Source organism: Sminthopsis crassicaudata, chromosome X (genome assembly GCF_048593235.1).
Source record: "Sminthopsis crassicaudata isolate SCR6 chromosome X, ASM4859323v1, whole genome shotgun sequence".
NCBI classification, from domain to species: domain Eukaryota; kingdom Metazoa; phylum Chordata; class Mammalia; order Dasyuromorphia; family Dasyuridae; genus Sminthopsis; species Sminthopsis crassicaudata.
In genome coordinates, this window is record NC_133623.1 from 35,825,136 (window position 1) to 35,841,432 (window position 16,297).

Genomic DNA, 16,297 nt, shown 5'->3' on the forward strand with positions numbered 1-16,297 from the left:
GAAACTGTCCTTGTCATAATTTCTTACAGCACAACATTCCATATTCATATATCATACTTTTTAGGTATTCTCTTCTTCTCTTCTCATCGAACTCTTTACTAACATAAGAATAACTGCTATAAATTTTGTACATATGGATCCTTTTCCTATTCTTCAATCTCTTTGGAGTACAGATTTCATAGTAATATAGCTGGGTCAAAAGACAATATTCATTTAGTGACTTTGGGGGCATAATTCAAAAGTCCTTATTATCTAATTTCTGCCAGACTGCTTTTTAGTTTTCCAATCAATTTTTGTTGAAGAATGACTCATCCCCAAATCTGGGATCTTTTGGTTGAATGAACACTTGGCTACCAGGTTCAGTTCATTCATTCTGTATTTGTATACTCAATCTTTTCCATTGATTGACCTCATTATTTTTTAACCATTACCAAATTTCTGGATGATTGTTGCTTCGTAGCATGGTTTGAGATTTGGAGCTACTAGACCCCACTTTTCTCACTTTTTTTCATTCTTTTGTTCCTCTGCATAAATATCATTTTTTCTAACTCTATAAAATAATCCTTTGATAGCTTCAACATTCTATGACACTATGACTTTAAAATAATGTTTTTAAACACTTTTTCCCAAAACTTTTTTAGGTTAAGAAGAAAAAAAAGAGGATTCTAATTTTTTAAGCATTTACTGGCATTTCATATTAGCATACTCTCATTATTGCAGAGGATACAGGCTTTATTTTCAAGTCTAAGATCTGATATTTTATAGTTTGATATCTCCTTAAATTGGACTCTATTCAATTGGATTTCTGATCTTTGGACACAAGGTAGACTAAAATTCATCCTGGGGGAGCAGTGGAAAGACAGTTACCTAAAAAATTTTAAGTTTATAAGCGAATATTTAACCTACTTAGAAGACAAAGTCACTTAACCTCCCCAGGCCTCTGCTTCCTCCAGTGTAAAATGAAAGGGTGAGCCTTTTAATATCCCTTAACTTCAAAATCTATGATACTAAAGAATTTTCTCAAGTCATTTCAGCTACTCCTATATGAATTTTGCAGTTCCAAGAAAACAGTACATTTACTAATCATCACTATTAATTAGTCCATGAAAACAGTTCATGTACTAATTTGAAATGGTTCTTATCTATGCAGAAAACCAAGCAGGTTTGGCTAGACCTTTAATTAGTTCATTTTCTTTTTCTTTGGTTCAGTTTGTTATCCCTTGGTTAATGGAACATATATCCCTATGTTCTGGAAATGAGACTACATTCTTTTAAAATATTGTTATTGCTCAGAATATTCATAAATTCAGAATGGCCATTTTGTTGTTAGAAATTGGTGATGTTCTATTATACTATTGATGTGAATTTATTTGTATTGTGGATTAATAATTCAGGTGTCCAGCAATAATGTAGGGATATTTTTGGCCATTCTATACCAAACTTTCCATGTATAAATTCATCTCAATGGCAAAGCTATAAAGTTTATAGCTAAAACTAACCTTTTATTTTGTATAATTGTATCCTTCCTTTCCTATCTTAATGTATAGTAACAATGAGGGTTTTGTGTTCAATTTCCAAGTATTAAATTATCTAAAATAACTGGTATTTACCAGTTTGTTTCCTGATTCAAATTTTATTACCAGGCTCCAAAATGAAGAGAATGAATGTCTAACACTAATATGCCTAATTCTGAGTGTTGTTAAAGTAAAAGTATAGCACAAATAAAAGGCTACATTAGTAATGGATAATAAAGTAAGAAGATGAGTCTTAATATAGAGTAAGACTGCAGTAGTTGCTGAGTCTTCTACTGATGCTTTTTCCTGCCTTTCTTTTTAATACCATTGAATATTTCCTTTTGTTCTTGTACAATCTATAGCTTACATGCAGCAACTGGCCCATTTGCAGATAAGCATTCTGTTTGTACACATGATTTCTCCCTGTGATTTCCATTTGGCAGTTCTCTCTAGTGATGTAGCCTGAAACCCTTTCATGGCTGTGCCTCCTCTGATTCTTGTCCTCTCTCAAGTCTTCTTATTCTGCTTTGATACAACCTTTCACTCATATTCTTCTTTAGAGTCAACAGCCAAGTGGTACAGTAGATAGAGTGTTAGGCCCAGAGTCAGGAAGACCTGAATCCATATCCTTCTTCAGACACCACCTCTGTGATCTTGGATAAGTCATTTTATCTCTTTCTGTCTCAGTTTCCTTATCTGTAAAATGAGAATAATCAATAGTATCTACCTCACAAGGATGTTTTGAGGATTAAATGAGATAATAATGACAAAATCCTTAGGACAGTGCCTGGTACAGAATAAGTGCTATGGAAAGGTTGGCTATTTCCTCTTCTTTTTTTATTATATGCTACAGCCTGCTCACAATCACTGAATGTCTCTCCATTGTTCTCCGTCTGGTGCTCAACTTTAGTTCTTTTGGAAGCAGTGATATTATAGATTTTTGCTGCCAAATAGCAATACTAAAGCTGTATTGTAAAGATGGACCTTTGGTGTTTTGGGAAGCTTGGGGTTAATAAATAAATAAATAAATAAATATATATATATATATATATATATAATAGTATATAGTATAGTATAGTATAATATATATATATACATATACATATATATATATATATATATATATATATATATATATATATATATATATATACTTTTGCAAAAGCTTTGCAGGGTTTCCATTTAAATACATGTTGAAATCTGAATAACTGACATTATTCACGCAACTGGTCTTGGCTATGTAGATGGACAGGGCAAACTCCTTTGAATGCTTGCAGGTCTTTTCCAGGAGGCCTTGTAAAGTCCTCAGGCTTGATGCAACAAACACAAATAGGAGCAATCAAGAGGGACTCTTCAGGTATAGGGAACTACCTATCTTGTTTTATTTTTACTGAATTTCATGCTCTTTTGTCATCAACAGATGATAAAGCACAATAGGATCTTAGATTCATTACATCTTTATTTCATTTGTGAGAGGATAAAAATGTGATCAATTATTGAATATCACTTGCAAAAGTGTTCCTGTTCTCCACTAATACCCTTATCTGGAATACTTTATGTATAGATGACGTTCATAAAGATTTTGTACAGATAGAAAAGGAGGCACATAGGTTGGCATATCATTTTTGATGTTCTTTTGATTATCTATTCTGGAATCAGTAAGGTCTGAATTTTTTCCTCTACAACTTTGCATCTCCTCCTCCTCCTCCTCCTTTAGATGTCTTATAAATCGGTCCCTACAATACGTTACAATATCATTTCTCCTTCCTTCTATTTTGTAAAGTTTTAGAATTAAAAAAACTTTTAAAATAGTAAATACTAATCAGTTTTATTAAAAATAATTTAAATGTTCTGTCTCCTTGACATATACAGAAATTTAATGACTCCTAACAGTTTTTTTTTCCTTCACTTCTGATCAAAAATAAAAATGAACTCTCAAAAGTTAGCAGGATAACTGGGCATGACTAATTATAGCTCCCCTTCATGATCTTGGAACAGCAGTAGGTACCCCAAAGGAGATAAAAGAAAAATAACAACTAAAAAGAAGAGAGAAATGAAATCATGGCTTTGGGGAAAACAACAACAATGATAATAACTCCTGAAACAACAATGAAAAGAGCAAATAAAGAAATGAATAAGAAACAAACAAAAAGATGAAAAAATAAGGATTACAAGATAAATTACTCAGAAAGAACATTACAAGAAGTTCTGAAGCAAATGAATGGGCTGCAAGAATCTTGAATGGCTTACTTAAATAACAGAAATGAAGGAAGATATGGCATTTAAAATTATGCATACAAAATTAATGAAAGAAAGAAGAACAAGATAAAATGAGACTCAATAGGTTGGAATAGCTGATGAAAAATCCCTAAACTGTGATGAATTCTCTGAGGCATAAAATGGCCTAAACAAGTTAAAATGTCAGTGATAAAAGAGTAAGCAACAATTTAAAAAATTAAATAGCAGAACTAAAAGAAGATTTGGATATGTGTAAATTAAAATAACAGAAGTTAGACCTCAGTGAGATATCCTGAGAATTATTCCATTTGAATAAATCTATTAAGAAATAAAGACTATGAAAACAAAACATCAGGAAATCATATAAGAAAATTTCTTAGAAGCACAAAAAATGAATAGCAAAGTATAGGCCAATAGAATTTATAGGATCATCTAAGAAAAGAAACAGTATTATCAAACTACAGAGCTTCAATGACAAAGAATTTTAGAAGCAACTTTGAAAAGGCAAATCACATGTCAGAAATAATCAATCTAGTTCATGTGTTCTGGATTCAATCCTGCCTCTGCATACCTGTGTGATAGTGGGACTTAATCTCTTTTAGCAGGTTTCCTCATCTGTGAAATGAAGTGATTGGATTAGATGGCCTTTAAGGTTCCTCCCAGCTCAAAATCTATGAGCCCATGATGAATTTACAGAGAAGATAAAGTTGTACTTTTAGAGAGTATACTCATTTTTTTGGTATACACAGGACTTTTACAAAAGTCGATCACTCTGTGCCATAACTAATTTATAAATAAATGCAGAAACCTTAAACATATCCTTTATAGGTTACAAAGAAATAAAAATAGTAATCAATAAAGGACAAAGAAGCAAAAGTTTCAAGGCTAAACAGAGACTAACAAGTCATATCTTAATGAGTGAGCCAACTACTAAATCAGAGAAACAATTAAAATATTATATGCAAATGCTAATGTAAAAAAAAAAAACAGACTAACTTGAGGTATTTAAGCAGAGCAGTGGATGGAGTACTGGATTTTTTTTTTTTTTTCAAACTGGATTTCAGTATCCAGATATTCCAAAGGGACATTCAGGACACATCCTGTTTTAAGCATTTACTAGTTGTGCAACTCTAGGAAAGTTACTTAACATCTCTCAGTTTCAATTTCCTCCTCTATAAAAAGGTTTCTTCAAAGGATTGTTGTGAGGATCAAGCAGATAACAGAGGAACAGTCCTTTTTTGCAAACTTAAAGATGAAAAATAAAGATTACAAGGTAAATTACTAAAAAGAGAACGCCTCAGAAAGAACATTACAAGAAGTTTAGATAAATGCTAACTAAAGTTATTGGTTGTTATCATTAATTTTATTGGAAAAACTAAAACAATCTTTAGAGGTAAATTTATATACCTAAACACTTGGAGCAACATTAGAGAAATAAAAGATGAATGACCTGAATATAAAGTTTAAACAATTTAAAATTTTAGAAATGAATAATTCTCAAATAGGCATAACAGTGGGAATTTCAAAAATTAAGAGTGAGATAAATTTAAAATTGAACTAATCAACAAAACAAAGAACTGTTTTTGAGACCAATCAAATGAAAAAAAAAACATTAGCTAATTTAATTTTAAAAAAGAACAGGAAGAAGAAAACCAAATTACTAAAATAAGCCATGAGAAGAGGGAAATAATGACCAATAAAAGCGAAGGAAGAAAACAGAAGTCATTAAATTTCTATGTATGCCAGAAAGACTGAACATTTAAATGAAACAGAAGAACTAGAAAACCATCAGGAATTCACATTAACAGAACAGGAAACTGATAATGTTAATAGCCCTATTTTAGAAAGAAAAAAAAAAAAGAGCAAAATTAGTTCTCATCAGGGAGGAGAGAAACTAACTTTGGGACCAAATGCTTCATAAGTGAATTTTAATAAATAGTTAAAGAATAAATAACTCTCTATGCTATATAAGCGTTTAAAACTAAAGAAGGCACTACACCAAACTCCATCTATAATAAAAATATTGTCCTGAAACACAAATTAGGGAAAAATCAAAGCAAGAAGGTGAATTACAAACCAATAGTACTAATGAAAATTGGTAAAAAAAATATCAATAAAATACTGGCAGAGAAACAAAAGTTGGATTTATGTTAAAATTCAAGTATAGTCCAACATGAGGAAACCAATTATCATATTAAATTATATTAAAGAAAATAATAAACACAATATGATTATGTCAACAATTACATGAACATAAAGATCCATCTATAAAATATATAGCCATTGATATTAAAACACTAAAAATCATAGGAATGAAAAGATCTTTGTTGAATGTGAGTAAAAACTCATCTAGTATCTAAAATGAAAAGTTGGTATCATCTGTAATGGTAAAACACTGGGAGCTTTTACAGTAAGATCAGGAATAAAGCTGAGATATCTATCACCTTTATTATTTACAAAGCACCAGAAATGCCAGTTATCGCAATAGGACAAAAATTGGCAAAGAGTAGATTATATTATCTCTCTGGGCAAATGGTAAGATGATTTACTTAGAAAAGTCTAGAGAAGAAACCAAAAAAAATAAGATGAGAGCTTCAAGAAAGCAGTGGAATAAAAAAAAAATTATGCATTCCCAGTTTTTACCTTATTACATACAGCCTTCAAAATAACAAATATGGGGAAAGAAGGAAAAATATATTAGCATGGCTCCAATTCACTATTAATTGGAACATTTTGGTAAGAAGTATGTAGTCACCATAACTTATGACTTAGAGATTCTATTGTCGACTTGATTTAAAGGTTATTGACAGGAAGAAAAGGTTTAACTGTACAAACATATCTACCATAGTACTGTCTCTCTTAATGCTCTTATAACCTGTTATATTTACATGCTATAACTAGCTATACCCATAATTGCACCATTAAATGGTGACAGAACTCTGGTTAACAGCAATTTCTGAGGCTGGTGTTGCCTTCTTAAAACTAAAGCACACACAGCAAAATAACTATATGGATATGTATACATGTATTGTATTTAACATATACTTTAACATATTTAACATGTATTGGTCTACCTGCTATTGGGGGGAAGAGGTGGGGGGAAGGAGGGGAAAAGTTGGAACAGAAGGTTTTGCAAGGGTTAATACTGAAAAATTACCCATGCATATATCTTGTAAATAAAAAGCTATTAAAAAAAAAAAACCTAAAGTACACATCCTCTTTTAAAATTTTTATTTTAATTTATTATTTTATACTCTTCATATGTTTAGTAGTGGGCTTGGCTTTTTTTTTTTTATTAAAGCTTTTTATTTACAAAACATATGGATGGGTAATTAACTCTTAAGGGAAGATTGATAATGTTCACTTACATATTTCCCTAGTTCAACTATCAGGATAATAGTTTTTATCACAGGAATTTGGTGTGGTGCTTTCTTTGTTTTTAAAAGTTTATGTAGCATAGGGATTATCTATTTTTCACTTGTGAAATATTTAATTCTGGACTTGTTATTTTTTTTCCTCTTATGGGAAGAGATGCTTTTTTGTACTGTTTTGTAATGATTCTTGCCTTGCCAGATTAATCATCCTCATTTGTCTTTGTGGGATCATCTATGTCCCACCCCCCAAATTGAAATATATCCGAAAGGTCCGGTCTGAACCCTCTTTAACCCAGTGAACAAAGTTATGCTCCTGGAGTCAGGAAGACTCTAGCTGGGTAATCCTAAACAAGTCACTTTACCTCTGTTTCTCTCAATTTCTTCAACTGCAAAATGGGGGGGTAAAAATATTACCTACCCCCCGGGGCTGTTGGGAGGATCAATTGAAATGATATTTCTAAAAATGCTTAGCACGGTGCTATAGAAATGCTTATTTCTTTCCTTTCTCCAGTTGTCTCCTTATACGCTCTTTTTTTTTGGCGATTTTGTCCCTTCCCATGGTTCCTCTATCACCTCTAGGCAGGTCCCTCCTGAATTTCTGGCACACTGGTTATCATCCCCCATTTCTACCTGGATGCCCCATAGGCATCCCCAATCTAACATAAGGGAGGCAGAGTGGTACAGGGGGCTGAGTACTCTTGTTTTAGAGCCAGAGATTAGAGCTCAAAGTTTGCTTTTAACACCTTTTAACTGTGAGACTCCAGGCCAGTCACACTAACTCTGTCAGATGTAGTTGCCAGTCTGGAAAATGGGGATGGCAATAACAGGGTAGACTTCTTATGACTGAGTAAATGAATATAAGGTGCCTGGAAGTGAAAACACTAGAGAAATGGCATCTATTTAATATATGGTCCAACAGTTGCTTCTAGAATGCATTTATTTCCCACATAAGCTGCTTCTTTCATTGATATTCTCATTAGATCTAAGTGATTTAAAATAAATCAAAATCACCCAGATCTTGAGATCTTTTCATGGCAAAGTACCCAGGTTTAGAAAGTGAGCTGTCTTGATGCTCTTTTAACTCATGTCAATGTTGTCATTTACATGCAGCCAGGGCATAATGCACAGGAATCCCAGGCACAGAAAGATGAGTCGCAGTGGGTAAGGACAGCTGAAAAAGTCCACACACATGCTTTTTAGTTCTCTCCTTTCAGCTTTGGATGGGGCAACAAAGCTCCCTTCATTGCTGCTCTCTGCCCCTGAGCCTGCTCTATTCTTAGCATCTTTTGCCCATTTGCCGAACATGAATCACTAGCAGCTGGTGGCCAAGTAGTCCAGTTTGTCTGAAGAAAAGGATTTGTATGGGAAGGGGAAGCTAAGGATGAAAAGGTAGACGGGGGCCATGTTTGAGAGCCTTGAATGCCAGACTCAGGGGTAGGGAGGTAGGGCATGAGCGCCTGAAATATCCCCTTTTTACACAGCACATTGAACTGCTGCTGGCCCACTGGATCCTGCTAGGCCAGCAGGACCTCACAGGATAAAGCTAGCTGTTGTCTAACTGATCTTCCTTCAGAAGTGGAAAGAACTCTAGATTTGGGGTCAGAGGACTTGTATTCAAATTCCAGTTCTGGTCTTGGGCAAATTACTTGTCCTTTGTAGATGCCAGTTTTCTCATCTAATGTAAAACGAAGGGGTTAAGCCAGACTACAGGACAGGAATAGCATAGTACAGTTGGTAGGGCCCTGAATTTGGAGTTAGGAAGAGTTGGGTTCAAATGCCATTTCAGACACTAACTAGCTGTATGACTCTGGGGAAGTCATTTTGCTTCTCTGTGCCTCAGTTGTGCCAATTGGAAAATGAGGAGTTTGGGCTTGGTGGTCTCCAAGATCCCTTCCAACTCTAAATCTCTGATCCCTGAACCACCAGTTCTAAAGCTGTCATCCTGTACTCCTTTCCAAGATGGGCAGCCCTGAGGGTTACTCAGTCATTCTCATTGTTTCCATTTCGGCAAGGAGGGCAAGCTGCCAGATTGTGTACCTTGCTGCTTCAGCTGAGAGGGAAGCAAGAATTAGAAGGTCTTTCTTATTCACTCCAGTCAAGGACTCTCAGAATCTTCATCTCAGACCAGGAAGGATGCTTGCCCCATCTAGCACACTCGTGAGCCTCATTTTGGCCCCCTGAAAGCTCTTCCCCATGTGATTGATGTTGGGCTTCTCTTCCTCAAGGAGAATCATTGCTCTCTGCACAAGATGTAGGAAAGATCTCTGTCCTGATCTCTCACTGAGACAGGTACAATGCTAGCTTTACTGTGGGGTCATCGCTCAAATGAGATCAGGCTAGCCAGACACATAAGAGAATCCAAATGAACAAAGACTATGTATTCTAACTCTCAAGTGGAAAAAACAGCCCACTGAGGAATGCCAGTATGGATACCTATAACTTGGACAGACATGACAGATGGTTTATGAGTTGGGCACAGAATTAAAACCAAGGAAGAGAGTAGGACAGACTCCATTTGTATAGACAAAGAAGGCTGACTGAAAGTAAAGAGTAAAAAATAGGAGAGATTGAAGCTGACACAAGAATCCATAATATATTAAGAAAATCTATAGGGAGACCCTCTTCCTCAACACAGCAGTAATTCCTCTCTGAGATAATAGTCATTGCAATTATATAGCACTCAGAGGTTAATGTGGCATGTTGATGATCTCACTGAATCCCAATAGCACCCCTGTAGTCGTCATCATCCCCATTTTTAGATGATAAACTGATGTTCAGGGAGGTCAAGATTTGTCCATGGTCACACAGCTAATAGCATTAGAAGCAGGATTTGAATTTAGGTCTCTTTTGACTCCAGAGCCAGCTACTTTATACTGCCTCACAGAAAACCTATGGAAGCATATGATAGAGAACTACAGTTCAATTCAATTAGACATTTATTAAATCCCTATAAGCTACAGCAAAGCTCTGTTCAAGCTTCAAGGGATGTAAACATTGGTATTGTCAGGGAGCTGCCATCCTATTGGAGGAAGAGAATCCTAGGTAACATTTAGGTAGTACTTTAGCACTGTACTAAGTGCTTTATGATTATTCTTTTATTTGATTGTATTTGAGGTAGGTGTATTATTATCCTTATTTTCAGATGAGAAAACTGAGGCAGAGGTTAAGAAACTGAGAAGACTGCGTACACCATGGGATTTGATCTGTTTCAGCAATGCAGGATCTCACATCAGTGATGGCACTGGCCCATTGTCCAGCTTCAAATCAGAAAGCAAAGGGAAGAAGGAGAGATAAGATTCAGGAGACCCGGGCCTGGATTCTACCTCAAATCCTTGTCAGTTGTAAGTCATTTTAGGTCTCAGGACCTCAGTTTCCTTTTTGGTACCAGTAACAATTGAAGAACTAACCTCAAAGGATTTTTGAATAAAGAAAGCACTTTAGAAAACAATAAGCAGTCTAGGAATGGAAATGGGAGTTGGCTGGAGTTTGGACTAACTAGGCCTTCCTAGATCAGCGAATGAGGAAGAACATAGAAATGGGAGGGCTCACCTCTAGAATCAAGTAGTATCCCACACTTGTCATTAGCTCTACAGGGAACCATTTGACTGTGATATCCTTGAGAGCAGAGATTGGCCCTTCCCTTCCCTCTTTGTATCCACCATGCTTAACCCAGTGCCTGGCACCTAACAGGTGTTTAATAAATGCTTAATGATACGATTTCATTTGACCAGTACAAAGGGAGACAGGTGCACCTGCAGTAGCATGGGCACAGGTAAAATGGTTGGGAAAGCTTTCAGGAAGTCATTGTAAGAAAGAAAGAAAGAAAGAAAGAAAGAAAGAAAGAAAGAAAGAAAGAAAGAAAGAAAGAAAGAAAGAAAGAAAGAAAGAAAGAAAGAAAGAAAGAAAGAAAGAAAGAAAGAAAGAAAGAAAGAAAGAAAGAAAGAAAGAAAGAAAGAAAGAAAGAAAGAAAGAAAGAAAGAAAGAAAGAAAGAAAGAAAGAAAGAAAGAAAGAAAGAAAGAAGAAAGAAAGAAAGCAAGAAAGAAAGAAAGAAAAAGAAAGAAAGAGAAAGAAAGAAAGAAAAGAAAGAAAGAAAGAAAGAAAGAAAGAAAGAAAGAAAGAAAGAAGGAAAGAAAGAAGGAAAGAAAGAAAGAAAGAAGGAAAGAAAGAAAGAAAGAAAGAAAGAAAAGAAAGAAAGAAAGAAGGAAAGAAAGAAGGAAAGAAAGAAAGAAAGAAAGAAAGAAGGAAAGGAAGGAAGGAAGGAAGGAAGGAAGGAAGGAAGGAAGAAAAAAGAAAGAAAGGGAAGGAAGGAAGGAAGGAAGGAAGGAAGGAAGGAAGGAAGAAATTAAAAAAAAAAGAAAGTCATTGTTGGGAGACAGGTTAACTGAGGGATGTGTGTGTGTGTGTGTGTGTGTGTGTGTGTGTGTGTGTGTGTGTGTGTCTGAATGGGGGGGCAGGAGGGAAGGGGTCCAAGGCCTGGCCATTGAATGTCACACAGACCTGCCTTTTGCCCCTCTTCCCTTCAATTCTCTTCTAAGATACTTCTGGGATAACTGAAAAGGTGAGAGTCAGTGGTGGTAAGGACATCTATCACTATTTGTTTGTATACGGGATTTAGAACCCCTCTGGAGAAAGGGGACAAAGAAGAAGCCTTCTGGGAAAGTGACCATATAAAGCCTAATGATACACATTGATGGCACAACGGTAACCAGAACTTTACAAAGATTGGCGCTGCCTCTGTGACTTCATTGCTGGGGGGAGAGATTAAGGATGGAGTCCACTGCAGCAGATGGCTTATCCCTTCTTTTTCATTACCAAATTACTCTCTCTTCCCCCCTCCAGACTGGAGAGTGTCATCTTGCTACCCTGACCATAACCAAATCTGAAAACGAGTATGTTGTACACAAGGAAGATTTGACACCAACAAGTGAAGACCATGAGAAAAACTCTGCTACGGGTGTGGATAATATACTGAAACTCTGTAAGAAGGAAAGGTGTGGTCGTGGGAGAAATCGAGCCATCGGATCAGAGGAAACCAGAGTTAGAGTACTAAAGAAACCAGGCTTTGGACATAGAAGGAAAAAGGGAATTATGAGGGAAGAAACTAGAATGAGATCATGGAAGAAGCCCAGATTGAGGCACAGAAGAAACAATTTTGAGAGCATGGAGTGACAAAGTTTTGAAGAAGGGGATCATGAAGAAAAATTGAGTTGTAAACCCAAAGAAAACAGGGCTATGGGTTTGGAAGAAGCCAAATTTCCAGAAGACACACTGTGAGCACATAAGAATTGGAATAAACATGGAATTCATTAACCTCCTACTACTGACTAATAAGATTTTTTTTTTTTATCATTACCAGTGGGAGGTGATGCCAAGGTCCGGGAAGATAGTACTGGGGACTGGGGAAAATGACCCTTTTTCTTGGGTGGGGGTGGGGAGGGAGGAGGATACTAAAGTTCTTTGTATTCCCGTCTAAATGTAAAGTTGATGTATAAGGTCATTATTATAAAGCCCTCAAATGTGTATGCTTGTTTTAGGAAACCCCAAGAATAAGCTCCCATTGCTAAAGTGCTTTAAGGTGGGCCGAGAACACTCTTTGGAAGCAGGGTGTGTCAGAATCATTACCCTGTCTTTACAGAGGAAGAAACTGAGGTTGGCAGAAGGGGAAGGATTGGAACACAAACTCTGCTTTTAAGTATAGATTCCCTGACAGATCAATCTAGCTACTCTCTGAGAGGGTTCTCTGGACACAGTAAGGAACTTTGGGGACTGTCTATTAAAGTCATCAAGGGATCAAAATTGATATTATGGGATTGAGGGTCACTAGTAAAATCATGAATTGGGTTATTGGGAGTTGAAGCCCTACTGGGATGGGTAAGGATTGGTTGTGGCTAAACCAAATGGCCAGGCCAGAAAGCTCTGCTTTTTGAGTTTTGAAAATAACATTTGAAGCTTTTAAGCCATTCCTTAATTGCTTATTTTCTAGCTGTACTCAAAAACCAAAGTACTTTAGAATCCGGAGACTTAACTGCCTCCCTGAACTTTAAGAATTACAGGCTTCCAGATATCATTATTTACTATTTCCAGTGTGCCTGTCTCTAGCAATCCTCCCTTCTCTTCCCCCTATACCTATTTTTTCTGCAACCATTAGATGATGTCATAAAGAGCTCTGAGACAGTAAGAAAGTTGAGTCCAAGAAGACCAGGATAACTTTCTCTCAAATAATTTATTCCCACAGAAATGAAGTAAAGTTGACCTTGGGCATAAATTATATCATGAGAGGAAAAAATCAACCCTTTATAGGGTTGGCGTTGCCAATTTCTGACTCTAAGATTTATGAAAAATCACTGCTGCTAATCGGAAGCTGATCAAACATTCAGCTAGTGTGTTACGGTTGCCTCCAATGCTTCATGCTGAGCTGCTAGAGACAGAACTCATAGGTCTGTCTGTCCCTCTCTTTCGCGTGTGTGCGCATGTGCACACGCATACACACACACACACACACACACACACACACACACACGTGTGCGCACGCTTCCTTAGATCTCCCCTGAGAAGTACACAACCCTTAGACAAGAGCAAAAAAGAGGATAGGGAAGTCTCCACAGAGAAGGGACCCTTTCTCCCCCCCCCCAACTCTGGACTGTATTTGGGTGTTTGTGTGCCCAGGGACAGGTGACTCCTGCTTATTAAATCCCTTATCTTAAGGAAATTAAGATCCCAAATTCCCTGCAATGTGCTTTATCTGCATTTCCAGAAATAACGTGTGCCTCAGGGGGAAAAGGTCAGTGAACAGCACTCATTATCAGGAATGGAAGACTGTAAGAGAAATTTTTGTGTACAGCTCTCTTCTGAAATGGAATTTGGAGCCAGGAATAATAATTTCCCACCATGTTTTATCACATACTTAAAACACACTTTAACTGCTGGGTAGCAAAGGCAGCTGGATGGGAAGGGAAAGGATACACAAATGGGAAAATAATGTTTAGGAATACCTCCTGCAGTTCCAGTCTGACCTGATCTCAATACAGACTTTCCACATCTTAAGAGTTAGAAGAGAGCTTTGAAATCATCTACTCCAGTCTCTTTCCCAGAATTCTTGAGGACCAGTTTGAAAAGTTTGAGAAATGGAGCACTCACTACTTCTCAGAGCAGCCCAGATCACTGTTGGACAGTTCTAAGTGCTAGGACCTTCATCCCAAAGCTATCTTCCCTATAATTTAAAACATCCTCAGTCTGATCCATTGAGGTTAATGAGGATGATGACAATGACTGATGTTTGAGTAATACATTGAAGTTTACAGAGTACTTTATCTTGTTTGCTCCTTACAACTCCCCTCCCCCAAGCTCCCTCCACCTGGTTCTGGAATTCCAAATCAGCCTTTAAAATTCACCTCTAAGCTTCCTTCTATGAGAAGTCATTCTGATCCCACAGTCACTAATGGCCCTCTCAGCCTCAGACCTCCCAGAGTGATCTATTTGCATCCATCTCTCTGAATAATCTATTTATTCTTTTCTAATAGAAATTTTTGTGTATATAGATTAGCAATTCCAAGATGGTTAAAACTATATCATATAGAATTTCTACCTCCCTCTAATAATGCTGAGTCCCAACATGTACGAGGAGCTAGGTGGTCTAGTAGATAGAGTGGGGGTCTTGGAGAAAGGAAGCCCACAGCTAAAATCCTTCCTGAGACACCAGTTGTATGAATCTATATAAGACACTTGACCTCTCTGAGACTCAGTTTCAGCATCTGTAAATCAGGGATAAGAATAGCACCTACTTTATAAGGTTCTTGCGAGGATCAAGGAAGATAAAGAAATTAAGGCTAACCAATTTGCTTGGTGTCACTGCTGGGCAGTGCATCAGAGCCCAATTGGAAAACAGATTTTCTTGCCCCCAAGTATATGCCATTGTATATGTTCTATAACAATGCCTCTTGGCTCTCTCTGCCTTAGTCCCACTGAAATGGGCTCATTTGTCTTTTACTGGTCAGGTCTTCAGATATTTGAAGATCATTATTCCATAGCTGCCCTAAATCATGTCCTAAATCAGATCCTTCATTTGATCCTTGTATAATGTGGTCTCAGATCTCTTCAACGTGGATGGCATCTTGACTTGTTCCATCCTATCAGTTTCTCCTCAAATATGGCACTCATAGTTGAACAGAATTCTCTGGTCTTAATAAGGACACACTTGGCCTTCCAGCTAAGACGGCCTGGGTTGGCTTTATGACTATTTCTTACATTCTGTTTCTTTGGGTAAATCTCTTAATTGGGCCTCTGTTCTCTCATCTGTAAGGTAAGAAGTCCTCTCTGTTCTATGTCTTGTCATCCTATGGATTATGTAAGTCAGAAATGCTTAGAGTTGAAAAGCTGGGGAGTAGGGATGGTGGGTGCATAGAGGATGAAGCTGAAAATGATGCACATTGCACTTTGTCACAAGAAACAAGCAACCATGGAAACGTGTCTCTCATCTTAATCTGATATCGACTAGGTCAGGTACAAAGTGGGAAACAGAGCAGTTGGGCTGATACATGTCAAAACATGGAAATCAATGGCTTCTGATTTGTGCCCTCCTTGCAAGGCCAGTCCCTTCTTGCAGCTCAATATCCCCAAGGTCTCTTTTGTCTTCATATTTTTTTCCTAACTTAACAAAATAAATATTCATCACTCATCAGTATTTTAGAAGAAAGAAAATACTAATAGACTCTCACCCTTTCTTTTTCTGCCCTATCTTTTTAGCTGAAGTGCCATTGTTAAGACCTTTCTCGATTTAAGAAGTTCTCAAATACTTGGTATAAATGATCTGCTGAAACTTCAGGTTTCCCAGTTACTTTGTGTACTGAGAGCCCTTTGGTGGCTGAGGAGGGGATCCACAGTGAGGAGACACTCTCAGTGAGCTCTAGGTGCTTGGTGTGACCTTAGGGAACCAAAGATTTGGAGATAGAAAACCATCCCAGTCCTTCATTTTATAGAGGAGGCAACAGGTGCTCAGAAGTGACTGGTTCAAGATCACACCAGGAAAAAAGAAAGGGAGACTGGTTCCAGCTGCCTTTGTGGAAATTCACACATCCATGTGTAGCTGGCTCCATGGAAGCCTTTCACAGCATTCATCATAGACAAGACATTGCCTTTTTTCTTCTTTTTTTTCTTTCTTCTTAAATCATAAA

The 16,297-nt window shown here is 36.8% G+C and overlaps 1 long non-coding RNA gene across 1 annotated transcript in view; it reads left to right on the forward strand.

Annotated features, from left to right (window-relative positions):
- LOC141548230 (uncharacterized) overlaps nucleotides 1-12,501 on the forward strand; it is a 32,207-nt gene extending 19,706 nt beyond the window's left edge. Inside the window, exons 2-3 of the long non-coding RNA XR_012483849.1 lie at nucleotides 10,269-10,467; nucleotides 11,967-12,501. This is a non-coding gene — a long non-coding RNA (uncharacterized LOC141548230). The remainder of the gene's footprint in view (nucleotides 1-10,268; nucleotides 10,468-11,966) is intronic.
- The last annotated feature ends 3,796 nt before the right edge of the window (nucleotides 12,502-16,297 follow it).